Source organism: Balaenoptera musculus, chromosome 2, assembly GCF_009873245.2.
Source record: "Balaenoptera musculus isolate JJ_BM4_2016_0621 chromosome 2, mBalMus1.pri.v3, whole genome shotgun sequence".
NCBI classification, from domain to species: domain Eukaryota; kingdom Metazoa; phylum Chordata; class Mammalia; order Artiodactyla; family Balaenopteridae; genus Balaenoptera; species Balaenoptera musculus.
The window spans coordinates 90,404,468-90,425,333 of NC_045786.1; the positions used below are offsets into that span (position 1 = coordinate 90,404,468).

The 20,866-nt window shown below is 41.0% G+C and overlaps 1 protein-coding gene across 1 annotated transcript in view; it reads left to right on the forward strand.

Moving 5' to 3' along the window:
- The first annotated feature begins 2,036 nt into the window (after positions 1 to 2,036).
- PLA2G4D (phospholipase A2 group IVD) overlaps positions 2,037 to 20,866 on the forward strand; it is a 46,392-nt gene continuing 27,562 nt past the window's right edge. The window contains 2 exon segments of the mRNA XM_036845144.1: positions 2,037 to 2,133; positions 3,550 to 3,718. The gene's annotated coding sequence lies outside the window, so the exon portion shown is untranslated.

Consider the following 20,866-nt stretch of genomic DNA (forward strand, 5'->3'; position numbering starts at 1 on the left):
AAAAAAAAATTAAGTAACAATTTTCAGTTACACAGTAAATTTTCTGAATTTGTCTTTTCAAGAAATAACTTAGGTTAAATCAGCAACTGCATATCCTAAATTATAGAAGAAGTTAGGTATCATTGTTCCATAACATTCTATTAACAATATCTGAGTTTTTTGATCACCAATATATTTTTTTAGTCCCCAAACGCACCATCAATCAGAACTGAGGTCCACTCTTCCGCGGGACAGGTTGACTCTGACACTTGCAAGGGTAAGGAGTCTCTTGGTTTGAGAGCTGCTGGCCTCACTATGGCTCTCAGAGGCCATACAGGGAGCCATGAGGGTGAAATGAGACAAGGTGTGTGACACGCTGAGCACAGTGGCTGGCATGCTGTGTGCTCTCAGTACTTGCTGGTTGCTCTTTTCTAAGGCGTGTTGATGGCTCTGAGCTGCAGAGAAGTGACCTCTTGGCGGGTCCTAAATGATTTGGTCCTCATCGCTCCCCGCGTCCTGCCAGGTACATTCAGAGCAACCTGGCTCAGACCTGGGCTTGTTGCTGCCACCTTGCTGGGGGTAGGGCTGGCTGGTGATGCTGGCCAGAGTGACCTGTCCCTAGGCCCCAACCCTCCCCTAGGCCAGGGGAAGGACCTGGCCTTCTGGGGACATTTGACAGGACTCACTCCTTGTCTTTGCTCCATGAATCTTCCCCTTCTCCCTCCTTCCTCCTGGCCTGGGAGGAGGTGGTCCATCTTCGTGTGTCCCTGTGTGCACGTGTGTGTGCTCTTTTTTTTATTAGCTGTACCAGAGGTTTCTGGTGGTGCTGGCTGCCATCCAAGAGGTGAGGAAAAAGCCCTCAGTGTGGGAGCCACCCAGAGGGTGGAGCCCTGATCTCCTAACAGATCCTTGCCTTGCTAAGCTGGGCAGATTTAAGGCCCCATCCCTGTGGGATTGTCACTGCCACCACCCAGGGAGCAAGGGCGGGAGGGGAGGGGCAGAGTGAGCCAGTAGCCGAAGGCAGGTCTTCCCAGCCAGTGGCTGCTGTTCTCTGATATTCCTGAATGAGACATCGAGTTCCTCAGCCCTCAAGGTGCCTGGAAGGGCCTGGGGCGTTTGGAGCGCTCTTGGCCATCCTCCTCCAGCTCCCTGCAGACTTGTCCATTTACCCTAGTGATTCAGGTCAGTGACGTGGCGGCATAGGAGTACTGTAACGTGAAGGGGTGGGAAGTACAAGCTTAAGAGACCACCTGGCCTTCCTCAGACATGACATTCTTGCACTACCTGCTGGGATCAACAGCTGAGGCCACAGCCTTCACACAAGCCCCTTTCCCTGCCCTCACCAGGCTGGCAAGTGGCTCCCAGGGGTACCTGCAAAGTCTCACGTTCAGTGGAAGCCCCTGATGACCTTAGCCTAGATGCCTCCTTTGCACCCCCCTTTCCTGATCTGTGCCTTCCTCTGAGCAAGAACTACTGCAGGCAGGCTGCCTTCTCAGGTCCCCCCCCGATGCCCCATATGCTGGCTACGGAGGGGCCTGCACGTGATGGGGTCTGCATGTGACAGTGCCACTCTCTGGAGGCTCCTTCTCTCACTCCCAGACTATGCCCGGTTTTGGGAATCTAGTCCTGAGCTGTGTCTGGACAAGCAGCTTCCCATCAGAACTCCCAAAGAAGGCTTGCCAGGGGGTCAGGCTGACCCTAGGGAATTCAGGGGTGAGAGGCAGCGTGGGGCCCCAGGACCCAAGATCCCCTTTCACTGCGGGACAGCATGGCCAGGGACTTGCTGCCATAGCCTGCGCCAGCCTGAGGTCCTGATGTTTCCAGCTGCCCCAGAGGACATCACCCCTGTGCAGGTACCCTACTATGGGCTGGGAGGAGCCCAAGGCTGCAGGAATAGGGTGGGTGGGAAAAACAGCAGCCGGAGAGTAGGCTGGGCATCCAGGACTCTTCTGGAACCTGTTTGCTGTGTGGACTGATGTAGGTCTGGAGAGGTCAAGAAGGTGGGAAGAAGCAGCAAAGGTGACTGAGAAAGAGTGGGTGGTGCAGGAGGAGAAATACCAGGTTAGTGTGCTGTCCAGGAAGCCAGGGGAAGGAAGCATTTCAAGGAGGAGAACACCATCACCTGTGTCACATGCTGCTGAGACGTCAAGTAAGGTGAGGACTGAGAACTCATCCCTGGACTCACCATGGGCTTTGACTGGGGGTCTTGACAAGAGCAGTTTGGTAGAGCAGCGGGAGAGAAACCTGACTGGTTCAAGAAAACAAGAGGAGAAAAATTGGAGACAGTATAGGTAACAGAAGCAATTAGGAATAGGAATCAAGGTCATCAGCTGAGAGTTTGGAGGAGATTTATGGATGGTGGAGAAAGTATGACCAAGTTATTGGAGTGGCAGAGGGGAATGGACTAAGGACATGGACTAGGGCTGCTGGGCAACACAGGGACCCACTTGAGGCTCCTGGTCATGGGGTTAAAGTGAGTGCAGGTGCCAAGTGGTTCAAGAGTTGGATTCCACCAGGATTGAGTGTTCCCCAGTGAGCGTAATGAAGCAAGAGGTGGGCCAGTGGGTTAAGAGTGGGTGTCAGTGAATGGTTATAATGATGGACCATAGAACCAATGACATTCTCCTTACTCCTGGGAAAGGAAGATAAACAGCAATGGACCCCTTGGATTCTCAGGTGGGGACCAGCCCCCAGGTATTTCCAGTTCCAAACATGAAGGCCAGCCTGTGCCCAACCTGTAGGCCTCGTGGGGGGCTTCTGTGACTTGCTCCTAACCTCCTCCTCTTCTCCCCGAGGCAGGTGTCCAGGGCAGTAAACTCTTTTGACTTCTCCTCACATTGTTCTTTTTCCCACATGGTGTCCCAGGAGAAAGACTTTGACCGCTTGTTGTACCCATGGGACCACAGTACCATGCTGCGGACCTCAAGACTCCCTGATACAGCGGGGGTTAGGGGTGAAGGAGGCTGCCAGAGACTTTGAGGGCCACACTCTGTCCCTCTAAGGGCTGGAGATTTAACCCAATCTGTGCTGGGTATAGCCACACCCCTCCCTGGGCTGCTCTTCCCAGCTCTCCCAGGCCAGGGAGCTTCTATATGGGGACACAGTGAGTCACACTAAACTTAAAACTATGGCTGCTGCCTTATCACTTTGGGCTCCTCATGCTGATAGAGCAGCAGGCAAAGAAAGGAATTACTTACCATACTGGTAGGGGTAATTGGTTCTGATCATCAGGACCTAGAGCTGCTGCTATAGAACAAGAGCAGGGAGGATTATGTTTGGCATCAGATGATCCTTGATTTTCTCACACAAAGTTTTAACTGTAAAATGGGCAATTATAGCAACCATGGTCTGATAGTAGCGTGGTAACCCGAACTCCAGATCCCTCAGGGATGAGGGTCTGGGACACCCCACCGTGAGAGCTGCTTGGACCAACAAAAGTGCTGGCTCAGGGGGAGGAGAACCTAGAATGGGGGGTGGAGGGGGAAGATGACAGTATCAGCTACAGATTTGGGACCAATTGTAGCAGCACAAGCTGTATTCCACTAACTCTTCTCTTGTATGTGTCCCCAGAAATTGTGACCAACCAGAATCCTGGAAAAGCTGTTCCTGGATTGAGTGAATTTAATGTGGGAAGCAAGTGGATCTGAGTGGTGCAGGAGATGGACTGTAGTGGATGCTATTGGTGCCCTACCCAGATTCTCTATCAGACCAGTGCACCCATCCTCCAGCTGCTGGAATGGTTAGTTGCTAATGGCTCACAGGTAACTCCTCCAGAGATTTACCTTTGGCTGAATAAAAGCCCCCTTACCTGCTGTGTCAGTGAGGCTTCTCCAGAGAAACAAAACCAGTTGGAGAGGGCGGCAGGAGGAGGGGAGCTGGGAATTGGCACATGTGATTGTGGGGTGTGACAAGTCTGAAATTTGTAGAGAGGCCATTAGGCTGGAAACTCAGGCAAGAGTTGATGTTCCAGTCTTGGGCAGAATTCCTGCTTCTTTGGGAAAACTCAGTTTTTGCTCTTCAACTGATTGAATGAGACCCACCCACAGTACTCCTTTATTCAAAGTCAACTGATTATAAATTAGTTACATCTACAAAATATCTTCATATCAACATCTAAACTAGCATTTGACCAAACAAGTGGGCACCATAGCCCGGCCAAGTTAATGCATAAAATTAACCACCCACCCAAGGAAGTGATGTTCTCACTCATACCCCCAACTCTGGGGTAGCCCACAGTCAACACCCAACAGACACAGAAGTTCAGAGAACCAGGCCCCTTGCTTCAAAATGGAAACAATCTGGTGTCATTTGTGCTGCAGAAGTCTCCAAAGGATCGGCCTGAAGCTAGACTGCAGCTTAGAGCACATTTTTGTTTAGCTACTTTTCCTGCCCTGATTCCCCTCACTGCCAGTCTCCTGAGAGGATTTCCTCTATAAAACAAGTGCATCCAAATCCCTGTCTCAGGCTCTGCTTCTAAGGAACCAAACCCTAGACACTGTGATGGTTAATTTTATGTGTCAACTTGGAGAGTGTTTTTGGATGAGATTAGCATTTAAATTTAAATTTGAGTAAAGCAGATTGTCCTTCATAATGTGGGTGGGCCTCATCCAATCAGTTGAAGGCCTGGCTGGAACAAAGAGACTGGCTTCCACAAGTGAGAGGGAATTCTTCAGCCAGCTGCCTCAGACTTCATGAGCATCATTGGCTCTCTTGGGTCTCCACTCTGCAGTTTGTGGACTTGCCAGCCTCCGTAATTGCATGAGCCAATTCCTTATAATAACTCACTTTATATATATATATATATACAACCTATTAGTTCTGTTTCTCTGGGGAACCCTAATAACAGATACAAACTACTTACCGAAAGTTAATCTCAAGGCTCAAGGAGAGGCCTGAGCAACTAGTGCCCCAACAGGAACCATCTTTATGTCTTAGGGTAGTGAGCATGTGTTCCTTTACTTCACCATTATGCAGCCAAAGGAGATAGGCAGCTGTGGGTCTGCTCAGGTGTTGGAATACTCAGCTTCATGTTGAAGGGGCTTGTCTTTGGGATTTATCAATCAGCCCTACCTCCTATATTTCTCATAACTAAACCAATCCCAGGGAAGTTCCTGCCACAAGCCCATGCACCCCATTCCTTATTCTGGCTCTGCAATTCAGGGTGTGTTTGCACCTTGGTATGTACACTCTGAACTGTCTCTGAGCTCAGGCATTGCCTGCATCCTTGCTTCTCTACCTGCCCCTACTGCTTGATCTTCATTGCTTTTGGCAGTCCTTCCAGATATTTCGTGGGTTGGGATTCAAATGTCTTTCAGTTTCATCAGAGGTGGAGTTTGTGTTTCTGTTATTATTTTCTCATGTTGCTTTTAGAAGACTTCCAAGGGGAGAAGGAAAAATGCTTAATTTACTTCATCATTTAAAAATCTTGTAGGATTTTTGAATGTTTGCAAATCTGATGTGTATGAAGTAGTAGCTTACTGTGAATTTAATTTGCATTTCCCTGAATACTAGTGAAGTTGAACATATTTTTTGTGTGTTTCTTGGCTATTCTCGTTTGCTCTTCTGTGATGTGCCTGTTTATATACTCTGCCCATTTTTCTCTATTCAGTTCTTTGTTATTTTCTGACTGATTTGTTAATGTATAAAGATACTTTTTGATTCCAATACTTTTTTGGCTAAATATATTGCAAATATCTTCCCTCAGTCTGTAGCTTATTTTTTCAACTTTGGAAGGTGTCTTTTATTAAAAGAAGTTTTGTATTTTAATTACATTTTAATGTAATTGAGTATATGATTGTTTTCCTTTATGGTCTGTGGTTTTTGTTTCTTGTTTAAGAAATCCCTTTTTATTCTGATGTTGTTAATATCAAACTCTTTACTTTTAAATATAAGACCTAAATTATGTTTTTGCCAGCACCATTTAATGGATAGTTCTCTCCCCTCTGATCTACACTGCCAATTTTCTCATCTAACAATTTTCCAAATATGTGTGGATCTGTTTCTGGGCTCCATAATCTGTTGTATTTGTCCAGTTGTCTACTCCTGCACCAAGACTCAGCTATAATTAATTTATAGTAAAGCAAATCCCCTTCCTGTTCTTCTTTAGAATTGTCTTGGCTATTATTGTTTTTTGACCTTCTATGTATATTTTTTAGATTCAGCTTGTCAAATTTCATCGAAAACCCTTCTGGGATTTCATCTGGAATGTCATTAAATGTATAGATTATTTTTGGGAAGAATTGACATCTTTAGATATGGAGTCTTTCTCTCTAGGAACGTCTTTCCTGTTTTTTGGGGTATTTTTGTTTTTTGGTCTTTCTTGGTGCCTTTCAAATGCACTTTTAAAATTGTGTCTATTCCTTGACTTCTTGATAAGACTTGCCATCAAACAATCTGGGTATTGAGTTTTATTTTTGTTGTTGTTAGAGTTTTAATTATTAATTCATTTAAAAAAAAATCCCAGATGACAAGAATGAAGCACAAGGTACTTGGGTTAGAGCTAGAGACTCTATGAGTATGAACTTATGTTTAACTTAATATAGATTCTGATAGATATATGTAGAAATAATTATGGATATGTGTACATACATGGATTAATATATATTAATATATAATATATATTATATACACACAGGTTTATATATACATATGTAATATTTTTAGTATATATTACATATATGTATAAATTTGAGCAACAAAGCAACTAACATAGTATTTATAACTCAAAGCATAAATAAATATCCATAAGTTCACACAGGTGTAAATAAATGATTGAATAAATAAGTCAGTGAGAGAGAGAGGCAAACCAATCTTCAATGCAGAAGAATTTCAAATGATTTATATAGATACTCCCTTCTAAAGGAGATGGAATATAACTCCCACTTCTTAAGTGTGGGCTATGCTTAGTGACTTAGTTCCAAAAAGGACAGTATGAAAAGTGGGAATAAAGTAAATTACAGTAGAGAAGATAGACAAACATTATGTCAGCAAGGTGATCAAGGTCAACAGCAGCAATGATGAGGCACCTTGATAGTATTAACCCTTCATGTGATGTGAGGAAAATGGTACTTTGCCTCTGCAATGTTTCTCCCCAAAAGCCATAACCCTAGTCTAATCACAAGAAAAACATCAGGCAGATCTCAATAGAGGGACATTCTACAAAATACCTGACCAGTACTCCTCAAAACTGTCAGGGTCGTCAAAACCAAGGAAAGTCTGAGAAACTGTCACAGCCAAGAGGAGGCTAAGGAGACGTGACTATTAAATGTAATGTGGTATCTCAGATGAAATCTTGGAACAGAAAAAAGACATTAGGTAAAAATCAAGGAAGTCTGAAGAAAGTATGGATTTTGTTAATAATAATGTATCAACATGGCTAATTAATTGTAACAAATGTACTGCACAAATGTGAGCTGTTGATAACAGGGAACACTGGGCACATGGTATATGAACACTCTGTATTGTCTTCACAGTTTTTCTGTTCTAAAAAGTAAGGTTTTTTAAAATAAGTTTACTCTATGTTTCCATTTGGGAATGTGGGGTTTTTTTATATATAATTTTCAAATCATAGATTTTTTAAAAATAAATTTATTTATTTATTTTTGGCTGCACTGGGTCTTCGTTGCTGTGCGCGGGCTTTCTCTACTTGCGGCAAGCGGGGGCTTCTCTTCCTTGCGGTGGCTTCTCTTGTTGTGGAGCACGGGCTCTAGGCACACGGGCTTCAATAGCTGTGGCTCAAAGGCTCTAGAGGGCAGGCTCAGTAGTTGTGGCTCACAGGCTTAGTTGCTCGGAGGCATGTGGGATCTTCTCGGACCTGTGCTCCAACCCATGTCTCCTGCATTGGCAGGTGGATTCTTAACCACTGCGCCACCAGGGAAGCCCAAATCATAGATTTTTAAAGGCATGCTCTGCAAATTTTTATCTCTATGTTAATGAAAAGTGTTTAAAGGTCAAGCCTGGGAGGCAGAGCCTTGAGAAAGGGCTATCGTGTATTTCAGGCTATAGGCAACATTCTTTTACAAAGATGCAGAGCCTGCATGACTAAACACAGGCAGCTAGAGCTAAAGAAATAGATCCAGTATGAAGTCAGGTTTGTTCTTCTCTGTTACACTATGTCTTTAAAATTTTGAGACTTACCATAAAGCCTCATTCATGATCAGTGTTTGTAAATTTTCCGTTGTGCTTCAGAAGAACATACATTCCTTAAATGTAGTGGATGTAGGGGTCTATATATGTCCAGTAAATAAAGCTTGTTAACTTTGTTATTCAAATCTTCTATATTCTTTTTTTTTAAAGAGTCTGTGCATTTTTTAAAAATTTTATTTAATTAATTTATGTATTATATTTGGCTGCATTGGGTCTTCGTTGCTGCGCGTGGGCTTTCTCCAGTTGCGGCAAGCGGGGGCTACTCTTCGTCGTGGTGTATGGGCTTCTCATTGCGGTGGCTTCTCATTGCGGTGGCTTCTCTTGTTGCGGAGCACAGGCTCTAGGTGCGTGGGCTTCATTAGTTGCGGCACGTGGGCTCAGTAGTTGTGGTTCACGGGCTTAGTTGCTCCACGGCATGTGGGATCTTCCCAGACCAGGGCTCGAACCCGTGTCCCCTGCATTGGCAGGCGGATTCTTAACCACTGTGCCACCAGGGAAGCCCTCAAATCTTCTATATTCTTAATAATATTTTGTGTATTTTACTTACCTATTGGTGAGAGAGACATGATTGTGGATTTATCAATATCCTTGAAATTTTGTCAAGTTTTGCTTAGAATATTTTCAGGCATGTTATAGTGAGAGAGACGTGATTGTGGATTTATCAATATCCTTGAAATTTTGTCAAGTTTTGCTTAGAATATTTTCAGGCATGTTATTTAGGTACACGCAAGTTTCAAACTGTCATATCTTCCTGGTGAATTATTCCTTTTATCTTTACATAGCAATTATCTTTATCCCTAGTGACTTTTACATTAAAGTCTCTTTTATCTATATGTACACCAGTTTTCTTATGATTAGTGTTTGCCTGGTGTAGCTTTCTCTAGTCTCTTATTTTCAACTTTTTTGTGTTATGTTTTCAGTGTACCCTTGAAAACAGCCATAGGTGGTTTTTTAAGAAACTCTAGACTGACACTCTCCCTTTTAAAAATATTTTATTGTGATAAACTTCAATCATACAGAAAAGTAAATTTATGCTTTTAAATTGATGAATTTAGTCCATTAATATTTATCGTGATTTTTGAAATATTTGGATCCATTACTGCTATCTTATTTTGTGCCTTCTATTCACTCTTCTTTTTCTAAGTTTTCCTGAATTCTTTCTGATTCTTTTTTTTCTCCCTCTCTATTGTTTTGGGGTTTATATGCTCTATTTCTGTTCTTTTTGTAGGTATCCCCAAATTTTAACCTGTTTACTTAAATTCACAAAGTTTAAAGTTAATTAATTTCTTTACTCTCCTCCAGAACAATACCAAGGTCCTCAGAATGTTTTAGCTCCAGTCACATCTTCCTATTTCGCTTGTCATTGTTCTGTGTTTTACTTCTTTTTTATTCCCTGCATTAGTCATCATCATGATTATTATTTTTATAGTCAATATTTTGGTTTACCATATGTTTATTAACTTATTTTCCCAGCAATGCTTCTTGCATTTCATCCTTTGTTCTTTTTCCTTCTTCCTGGAGTAAATCTTTAGAAGAGCTTAGTAAGGATTGTTGGTGGTTCAGTTGATTCTGATCTGATGAGTTCTTCATTTAATACTGAGTCTCAGATAATAGTTTGGCTGAGTTAAAATTCTCATTTGGCAGTTTTTTGTCTCAGCAGTTTGAAGATATTTTACTTTCTTCTGGCTTCTGTTACTGCTGTTGAAAAGCCCACTCCAGCCTAATTGCCTAGTTGTAGGCAACTCATCTCTCTTTCCTGAGGGCTTTTATCTTTTGTTCTTTATCTTTGGTGTTCTGCAGTTACACTACAATATGTCCAGGATGAATATTTTTATTTGTCCTCCAGATTTGTTGTGATTCCTGCATAATAGCTTATAATAGTAACAGCTAATATCTATTGAGCATTAGCTCTGCACCAGGTACTATCCAAAGTACTTTAAAATGTTAACTCATTTCATATTCACAATAACACTATTATCACCCCCATTTTATAAGTGATTTAAGTATCTTGTCCACGTTGCACAATGGTGAATATTGAAGGTAGGATTGGAAACTTGGCTTTTCCCAGTGCTTCCCATGGGCTTCCTGAGGCTCATGAATTGCTTTTCTGCTTAAGCCAGTTGGAGTTTAGTTTCTCATACTTGCAACTGAAAAAAATCCTGCCTAATCTGTTGGGCAGCTGGGTGGACACTGCTGCTACTTATTGAAATAGGAAACCCAGGAGGTAAAAGCTTCTCTTTTGGAAATAGTAGGCACAGCATAGTGTTACCTTATTGAGGAACCTGTTGGGTGTATTTTTGGATGTCAGGAAGTTTCAAAACCATGTCTGGAGCTTGCTATTGCTGTACCCACAAATATCTCCTGCCCATGTGGCCTCTCCTGGAACTGAGCATCTAAAGAGAATGAATTGCTTCTGAGCTGTGCTTTGCAGCAGTGAGTCCTGAGACACTGGGGAGTGGCAATAAGTTGTGATGTGTATTGTGAGCGGTTTACTAATGACAATGTGTCCATGTTTTCAAACAATTTTCTTTATTTTTATTTTGATCAAAGTTATCCATGTACTTAGTTTTTAAAAAATCAGATCGTTTTACAAAGCTTATAATGAAAAAGCATTAATTCCCTACCCCACTCCTACCTACTCAGCAGGCAACTGCTTTGAACTCTATTAGCTGTTTCTTTAGGTATTTACCTCCATATTCCTAAACAACCTGCTTATACTATTATTTCTTGATTTTTTATGACTTCCTACCATGGAAGATGAGGGCTCAGTTCTTTTACCCTACCTTCCATCAACTTCCCAATATTGTTATAATTTTTGGTCAATAATTATTGTTTACAGTATTGTGATTATGCAGTATATGATTACATTTCTTTTATTCTTAAGTTTTAGTTTTCTTTGGAGGTAATGCTTGCCTCACTTTTTCATTTGCTTAGTTTTCTATGTTACTGTCACTAATTTGTACGCAAACTCTCCACCAGCAGCATAAGTCTTCTCTCAATATGTCAGGTCATCATCACTTTCATTATTTTCTCCTTTACAACCTCCTCCTCCTTTTGATACTTCCTTGATGTCCCAATTCGGACTGGTTGCCCTTCAGTTAATGTCCTGGAATTTCCCTTCAGCGTCTTTCTGGATATTCCCTTTGACTTTTATGTTGGATCCTTAATTTCCTGGATCCTCTTCCTTCCTCTATCTTGGTTTGTTTTTTCATTTTGATGGGACACTTACTTCCCAAAGTGTGGTCCATAAACCAGTAGCATTGGCATAACCTGAGAACTTGTTAGAGATTTTGAATCTCAGGCCCCACAACAGACCTACTGAATCAGAATCTGCATTTTAACAAGATCCCCAGGTGATTCCCATGCACGTTAAAGTTTAGAAAGCACTGCACCAATAGCTGAGATAGGTGAAAAAAATTTGAGATCTTGCATTTCTGCAGATGCTTATATTCTACTCTCACTTTTTAAAAAATTTATTTATTTTATTTATTTATTATTTTTGGCTGCGTTGGGTCTTTGTTGCTGTGCATGGGCTTTCTCTAGTTGCGGCGAGAGGGGCTACTCTTTGTTGTGGTGCGCGGGCTTCTCGTTGGGGTGGCTTCTCTTGTTGTGGAGCACGGGCTCTAGAGCGCAGGCTCAGTAGTTGTGGCGCAGGGGCTTAGTTGCTCCGTGGCATGTGGGATCTTCCAGGACCAGGGCTCGAACCTGTGTCCCCTGCATTGGCAGGTGGATTCTTAACCACTGAGCCACCAGGGAAGCTCTCTACTCTCACTTTTGAGTAGCAGTTTGGGAATAAAATTCTACATTTGAAATCATTTTCTGTCTGAATTTTCAAGACATTTTCCCCTTGTCTTCTAACCTCCAGTGTTGCTATTAAGTTCAATTCCATTATGATTTCCAGTCCTTTGTGTGTGACTTTTTTGTGTTTCTTCCAGGTATTTTTATTTCCAGGTTTCTGAAATTTCATGATAATGTGCTTTGGTGAGGGTCTTTTTTGTTTGTTTGTTTGTTGATTGTCCTATGTACTCAGTGAACCCTTTTAATCTGGAGACTCTTCTAGTTCTGCAACATTTTCTGGTATTATTTCTTTAATAATTTCTCTAATTGTTTTGTTATTTGTTCCTAGAGCTCCTAATAGGAAGATACTGGCATGCTTCTCCAAATTTTCTTATCTTAAATCTCATTTCCATTTCTTTGTATTTCTGTTTGGCTTCTAGGGAGATTTCCTCAACTTTACTGACTAATATTAATTTCAGTTATTTTTGCCATCATATTTTTAACATACAGGAACTCTTTATATTTTCTGAATGTTCCATTTCATGGTATCTCATTTTTTATTACATAAATGCATCATCTTTAAGATATTAATTACAGTTTTAAAAAAAAGTTTTCTCTTGCTATCTGTTTCATCTCTGTTTCCTCTGTGTCTCTTTATTTGGTTTGTAATTGGTCATCTTTAGTCATCATGCTAGAGGATTTCTTCACATGTTGGGAATCCCCAGCTGTTTGTTCACATTTAAAAGCAAAGCAATAAAGGGATCTCTGGAAGCCTGGGGCGTATAGTCTGACCTGGTTGAGTGGGGGTTTCACTGTAAGTTGATCAGACAGGGACCTGGAACTGTGTAGTACAATCCTTACCTGTAGTATTGTAGTTTTTTTCCTTTTTCTTGACCCATTTCCCTGGAAGGGAATCTCTGTTCTCTTGCCTGGTGGTCGTGGCAATGGTGGTGGCAGGGGAGGTGTAAGGTTGGCTGCCAGCATTCTTAGGGCTGAGTGGGGAAGGAAGCCTGGGGTTGGAGACTCACATTTCAGTACCTGGACTCCCCCTCAATCTACCTGTTCCCAGATGTGCCTGTTGTCCTTGAATCTTCCTCCTCTCCAGAGAGTAAATCTTTAATCTTTTGCTGGGGTTGGGCAGGTTATCTGTGGAACTAGGATTCTTCTGCCAGCTTCAAACCAGTCAACCTATTTTCAGGTTTATCTACATTTTTACCCTTAGAGGTACCTGAGCTTTTCTAGGGTTATGAACCATCAAGCAATTTACTTGTTAGCTCTCTGCCCTCACCCCCGGTTGTAAACTCCTTGTTATTTTTTTTTTAATGTTTGTATTGGGTATAACTTATGCAGTAAGGTGCAAGATCATAGACGTACAGCTGGATACATATTTACATAAGTGTACATCTGGAGTAACTACCACCTTGATCAAGACACAGAACATTACCCCAGCAAAAAGTAACGACATTTTAACTTCCATCACCATAAACTAATTTTGTCTGTTCGATCCGACACATGGAATCATGCAGCATGTACTGTTCCGTGTCTGGCTTCTTTTATCCAACATTATGTCTGTACCAGTACTTTCTGATGCATCCTCCTTTTGTTTCCTCCTCCTCATTCTTCAGCCTCTCCTGTCCCTCCTCACAACTCAGCACCCTCTCTGCTCAGCCTCCTGAAGGCTGTGGGGGTGATGGACCCATGCTGACAAGGCTCCCGCTGGTGGGTGTGCACAGATTCCTCCCTAATTATCCACAGTTGGCTCTTTGAACTTGGGCCAGATGCACAGCTGCCACCCCATGGAAACATGGGCTCCTTGTTCTGGAACCTAAATGGTGTGTGAAAGACCATGTATATGTATGTATGTGAGAGAGCGTGGTCTGAATTCTTAGCTCTTTCACAGATGCTTCTTTTGATCTGAGCAAGTCTGTTTCTGCTGAGTCCTAAAGAGGGCTTAGGAGGGACTGTGGTGAGAGGGTCCGGGAAGGGGTAGGCAGGGAAATGAGGAGGGGTTACAGGCAGCCCAAAAGGCTAAGCACAGGTGCTAGATGACCTCTGAAATAACATCTTACACCAATAAATATATTTGTACACCGCTTTTAAATAGCACAGAATACTGTAAATTGGTGTTGCAGTAATCAATAAGTACCAACCCATATTCCAAGTTTCCAAAAAAAGGAATGCCTCCTCTGTGAATCTTTCTCTGTGAATTTAGATTTCTTTTCATTTTTATAATTCATATCATCTTATTTTCCAGTCCCCAAGCCTCTGGAGGGCTGTGTAAGGAGTAGGTTGCCAATGGCTAGAGGAATTGAAAATTGCCAGTTATTGTGAACTAACTCTGGGTTTGGTTTGGGGTAAACTTAAATTCCTTTGGTAAATGCTTTTGTAAAGAAAATTTTTAAAAATTTTATATTGGAGAATAGTTGATTTACAATTTTGTGTTAGTTTCAGGTGTATAACAAAATGATTCAGTTATCCCTCCTCACCACCTTTCCCCTTTGGTAACCATAAGTTTGTTTTCTAAGTCTGTGATTCTGCTTCTGTTTTGTAAATATATTCATTTGCATCATTTTTTAAGATTCCACATATAAGTGATATCATATGATATATGTCTTTGTCTGACTTACTTCACTTACTATGACAATCTCTAGTTCCATCCATGTTGCTGCAAATGCCATTATTTCATTCTTTTCTATGGCTAAGTAGTATTCCATTGTGTATGTATACCACATCTTCTTTATCCATTCATCTGTCGATGGACACTTAGGTTGCTTCCATGTCTTGGCTACTTTAAATAGTGCTGCTATGACAATTGGGGTGCATGATTTTTTTCAAATTCGAGTTTTCGTCTAAATTTCATCAAAAATTCTTAAGGGCTCCAAGAATGTAAGCATGGGAATAAACCAGAGAAAATGTAATTATGGCTAATATTCCATTGTATATATGTACCACATCTTCTTTATCCATTCATCTGTCAACGGACATTTAGGTTGCTTCCAACCTTAGCTATTGTAAATAGTGCTGCAGTGAACATAGGGGTGCATTATCTTTTCAAATTATGCTTTTTTCTGGATATATGCCCAGGAGTGGGATTGCTGGATCATACGGTAGCTCTATTTTTAGTTTTTTAAGGAACCTCCATACTGTTCTCCATATTGGCTATACCAGTTTACATTCCCACCAACAGTGTAGGAGGGTTTCCTTTTCTCCACACCTTTTCCAGCATTTATTGCTTGTAGACCTTTATGATGGCCATTCTGACTGGTGTGAGGTGATACCTCATTGCAGTTTTGATTTGCATTTCTCTAATAATTAGCGGTGTTGAGCATCTTTTTCACGTGCTTTTTGACCATCTGTATATCTTCTTTGGAGAAATGTCTTTAGATCTCCCCGTGTTTTGATTGGGTTGTTTGTTTGTTTGACATTGAGCTGTTTGAGCTGTTTGTATACTTTGGGGATTAATCCCTTGTTGGTTGCATCATTTGTAAATATTTTCTCCCATTCTGTGGGTCGTCTTTGTGTTTTGTTTATGATTTCCTTTGCTGTGCAAAAGCTTTTAAGTTTAATTAGGTCCCATTTGTTTATTTTTGTTTTTATTTTCATTACTCTAAGTGTTGGATCCAAAAAGATATTGCTGCAATTTATGTCAAAGAGTGTTCTGCCTATATTTTCCTCTAAGAGTTTTATAGTGTCCCATCTTACATTTAGGTCTTTAATCTATTTTGAGTTTATTTTTGTGTATGGTGTTAGAGAGTGTTCTAATTTCATTCTTTTACATGTGGCTGTCCAGTTTTCCCAGCACCAACTATTGAAGAGACTGTCTTTTCTCCTTGGTATATTCTTGCCTCCTTTGTTGTAGATTAATTGCCCATAGGTGCATGGGCTTATTTCTGGGCTTTCTATCCTGTTAATTGATCTATAAGTCTGTCTTTGTGCCAGTACCACACTATTTTGATTACTGTAGCTTTATAGTGTAGTCTGAAGTCAGGGAGCCTGATTCCTCCAGCTCCATTTTTCTTTCTCAAGATTGCCTTGGCTATTCAGGGTCTTTTGTGTTTCCATACAGGTTTTAAGATTTTTTTCTAGTTCTAGTTCTGTGAAAAATGCCATTGGTTATTTGATAGGCATTGCACTGAATCTGTAGAATGCCTTGGGTAGTATTTGTCGTTTTAACAATATTAATTCTTCCAATCCAAGAACATGGTATATCTTTTCATCTGTTTGTGTCATCTTCAATTTATTTAATCAGTGTCTTATAGTTTTCAGAGTACAGGTCTTTTGCCTCCTTATGTAGGTTTATTCCTAGGTATGTTATTCTTTTTGATGTGATGGTAAATGGGTTTGTTTCCTTAATTTCTCTTTCTGATCTTTCATTGTTAGTGTCTAGAAATTCAACAGATTTCTGTGTATTAATTTTGTATCCTGCAACTTTCCTGAATTCCCTGATGAGCTCTAGTAGTTTTCTGGTAACATCTTTAGGATTTTCTATGTATAGTATCATTTCATCTGCAAACAGTGACAGTTTTACTTCTCCATTTCCAGTTTGGATTCCTTTTACTTCTTTTTCTTCTCTGACTGCCATGGCTAAGACTTCCAAAACTATGTTGAATAAAACTGGTGAGAGTGGACATCCTTGTCTTATTCCTGATCTTAGAGGAAATGCTTTCAGCTTTTCACCATTGAGTATGATGTTAGTTGTGGGTTTGTCATATATGGCCTTTATTATGTTGAGGTAGGTTCCATCTATGCCCACTTTCTGGAGAATTTTTATCATAAATGGGTGTTGAATTTTGTCAAATTTTTTCTGCATCTATATTGAGATGATCATATGGTTTTTATTCTTCAATTTATTGATGTGGTGTATCATACTGATTGATTTGCAGATATTGAAAATCCTTGCATCCCTGGGATAAATCCTACTTGATCATGGTATATGATCCTTTTAATGTATTGTTGGATTTTGTTTGCTAGTATTTTGTTAAGGATTTTTGCACATATGTTCACCAGTAATAGTGGCCTGTAATTTTCCTTTTTGATGGTATCTTTGTCCAGTTTTGGTACCAGGGTGATGGTGGCCTCATAGAATGAGGGTGGAGTGTTCCTTCCTCTGAAATTTTTTGAAATAGTTTCAGAAGGATAGGTGTTAACTCTTCTCTAATTGTTTGATAGAATTCACCTGTGAAGCCATCTGGTCCTGGACTTTTGTTTGTTGGGAGTTTTAACATCACAGTTTCAATGTCAGTACTTGTGATTGGTCTGTTCATATTTTCTATTTCTTCCTGGTTCAGTTTTGGGAGACTGTACCTTTCTAAGAATTTATCCGTTTCTTCTAGGTTGTCCATTTTATTGGCATATAGTTGCTTGTAGTAGCTTCCTATGATCATTTGTATTTCTGTGGTGTCTATTGTAACCTCTCCTTTTTCATTTCTAATTTTATTGATTTGAGCCCTCCTGCTTTTTTTCTTGGTGAGTCTGGCTAAAGATTTATCAACTTTGTTTATCTTTTCAAAGAACCAGGTTTTAGTTTCATTGATCTTTTTCTATTGTTTTCTTTGTCTGTATTTCATTTATTTCTGCTCTGATCTTTATGATTTCTTTCCTTCTACTAACTTTAGGTTTTGTTTGGTCTTCTTTCTCTAGCTGCTTTAGGTGTAAGGTTAGGTTGTTTACTTGAGATTTTTCTTGTTTCCTGAGGTAAGATTGTATTGCTATCAACTTTCCTCTTAGAATTGCTTTTGCTGCATCCCAAAGGTTTTGGATCATTGTGTTTTCATTTTCATTCGTTTCTAGGTATTTTTTTGACTTCCTCTTTGATTTCTTCAGTGATCCATGGGTTGTTTAGTGGCATATTGTTTACTTCCACGTGTTTGTGTTTTGTACGGGTTTTTTTCCTTGTAGTTGATTTCTAATCTCATAGCATCGTGGTCTGAAAAGATGCTTGATATGATTTCAGTTTTCTTAAATTTTCTGAGGCTTGCTTTATGGCCCAGCATGTTATTATCCTGGAGAATGTTCTGTGTGCACTTGAAAAGAATGTGTATTCTGCTGCTTTCAGATGGAATGTTCTATAAATATCAATTAAGTCCATCTGATCTAATGTGTCATTTAAGGCCTGTGTTTCCTTATTGATTTTCTGTCTAGATGATCTGTCCATTGATGTAAGTGGGGTGTTAAAGTCCCCCACTATTATTGTGTTACTGTCGACTTCTCTTTTTATGACTGTTAGCATTTGCCTTATATATTGAGGTGCTCCTGTGTTGGGTGCATATGTATTCACAATTGTTATATCTTCTTCTTGGATTGATCTCTTGATCATTATGTAGTGTCCTTCTTTGTCTCTTGTAACAGTCTTCATTTTAAAGTCTGTTTTGTTTGATATGAGTATTGCTATTCCAACTTTCTTTTGATTTCCATTTGCACGGGATACCTTTTTCCATCCCCTCGCTCTCAGTCTGTATGTGTCCCTAGATCTGAAGTGGATCTTTTGTAGATAGCACATATATGGGTCTTGTTTTTGTATCCACTCAGCCAGTGTATGTCTTTTGGTTGGAGCATTTAATCCATTTATATTTAAGGTAATTATCAATATGTATGTTCTTAATGCCATTTTGTTAATTGTTCTGGATTTGGTTTTGTGGGTCTTTTTCTTCCTTTCCTCTTTTGTTTTGTTGTGATTTGATGACTATCTTTAGTGTTGTGTTTGGATTCTTTTTTCTTTTTTTGTGTGTATATCTATTATAGGTGTTTGTTTTGAGGTTACCATGAGCTTGTTATATAGCAGTCTCTATATATACAAGATTGTTTTAAGTTGCTGGTGTCTTAATTTCAAATGCATTTCCAATATCCTGCATTTGTAATCTCCTCTTCTCATGATTGCAGGTTTTGATATCATATTTGTGTGTGTATGATTTCCTACCTTTACTGTATGTTTGCTTTTACTGGTGAGCTTTCCCATTTGTAATTTTCTTGTTTCTAGTTGTGGCCTTTTCTTTTCCACCTAGAGAAGTTCCTTTAGCATTTGTTGGAAAGCTGGTTTGGTGGTGCTGAATTCTCTTAGCTTTTGCTTGTCTGTAAAGTTTATGATTTCTCTGACAAATCTGAATGAGAGCCTTGCTGGGTAGAGTATTCTTGGGTGTAGGTTTTTCCCTTTCATCACTTTAAATATATCATGCCACTTCCTTCCGGCCTGCAGAGTTTCTGCTGAAAAATTATCTGATAACCTTATAGGAGTCCCTTGTATGTTATTTGTTGCTTTTCCCTTGTTGCTTTTAATATTTTCTCTTTGTCTTCAGTTTTTGTCAGTTTTATTAGTATGTGTCTCAGTGTGTTCCTCCTTGGTTTTATGCTGTATGAGACTCTCTGCCCTTTCTGGACTTGCGTGACTGTTTCCTTTCCCATATTAGGGAAGTTTTCAGCTATTATCTCTTCAAATATTTCCTCAGGCCCTTTCTCTCTCTTCTCTTTCTGGGACCCCTATAATGTGAATGTTGGTGTGTTTAATATTGTCCCAGAGGTCTCTTAATCTGTCCTCATTTCTTTTTATTCTTTTTACTTTATTCTGTTCTGTGGCAGTGATTTCCACCATTCTGTCTTCCAGCACACTTATTCATTCTTCTGCCTCATTTATCACGCTGTTGATCCCTTCTAGTGTGTTTTTCATTTAAGTTATTGTATTGTTCCACTCTGTTCTTTATATCTTCTAGCTCTGTGTTAAATATTTCTTGTATCTTCTCCGTCTGTGCCTCCATTCTTTTTCTGAGATCTTGGATCCTCTTTCCTATCATTACTCTGAATTCTTTTTCAGGTGGATTGCCTATCTCCACTTCACTTAGTTGTTGTTCTTCTGGGATTTTATCTTGTTCCTTAGTCTGGAGCATATTCCTCTGCTGTCTCATTTTGTCTAACTTTCTGTGTTTGTGGTCTCCGTTCCACAGGCTGCAGGACTGTAGTTCCTCTTGCTTCTGTTGTCTCCCCCCTCGTGGTTTAGGCTGGTCTAAGAGGCTTGTGCAGGTTTCCTGGTAGGAGGGACTGATGCCTGCCCACTGGTGGGTGGAGCTGGGTCTTGTCCCTCTGGTGGGCAGGGCCATGTCAAGGGATGTGTTTAGCGGAGGCTGTGGGCTCAGGAAGACTTTAGGCAGCCTGTCTGCTGATGGGTGGGGCTGTGTTCCTGCCCTGTTGGTTGTTTGGCCTGAGGCATCCCAGCACTGGAGCCTACAGGCTGTTGAGTGGGGCCATCTTGGTGTCAAAATGGCCATCTCCAGGAGAGCTCACATCAATGAGTATTCCCTGGTACCTCCACCACCAGTGTTATTGTCCCCACAGTGAGCCGCAACCACCCCCTGCCTCCCCAGGAGACCCTCAAAGGCCAGCAGGTCTGTCTGGCCCAGGCTCCTATGAAGTCACTGCTTTTCCCCTGGGTCCCAGTGCACACAAGAACTTGTGTGCACCCTCCAAGAGGAGAGTTCCTTCAGTCAAGCCCTTCTGGCCTTCAAAGCCAAAGGCACTGGGGGCTCCCCGTCCCAGTGCCAGACCCCCAGACTAGGGAGCCTGATGTGGGGCTCAGCACTCTCATTCCTGTAGGAGAACCCCTGGGATATAGTTATTTTCCAGTTTGTGGGTCACCCACCCGGTGGGTATGGGATTTGATTGTATCACAAATGTGCCCCTTCTACCATCTTGTTGTGGCTTCTTCTTTGTCTTTGGATGTAGAATATCTTTTTTGGTAGGTTCCAGTCTTTTTTTGTTGATGGTTATATGGCAGTTAGTTGTGATTTTGGTGTTTTCATGAGAGGAGGTGAGCTCATGTCCTTCTACTCCACCATCTTGTCTCCACCTCCCCTGGCGTCACTGGCAAAGCCCACTGGGTCCCCAGAAAAAAATAAGATGTAATCTAGGTGATAAGATAAGGTCTACCTTCTTCTTTGTGCTTAGTCGAGTTTCACTTGCCTGTAGAGGGCCGTGTGTA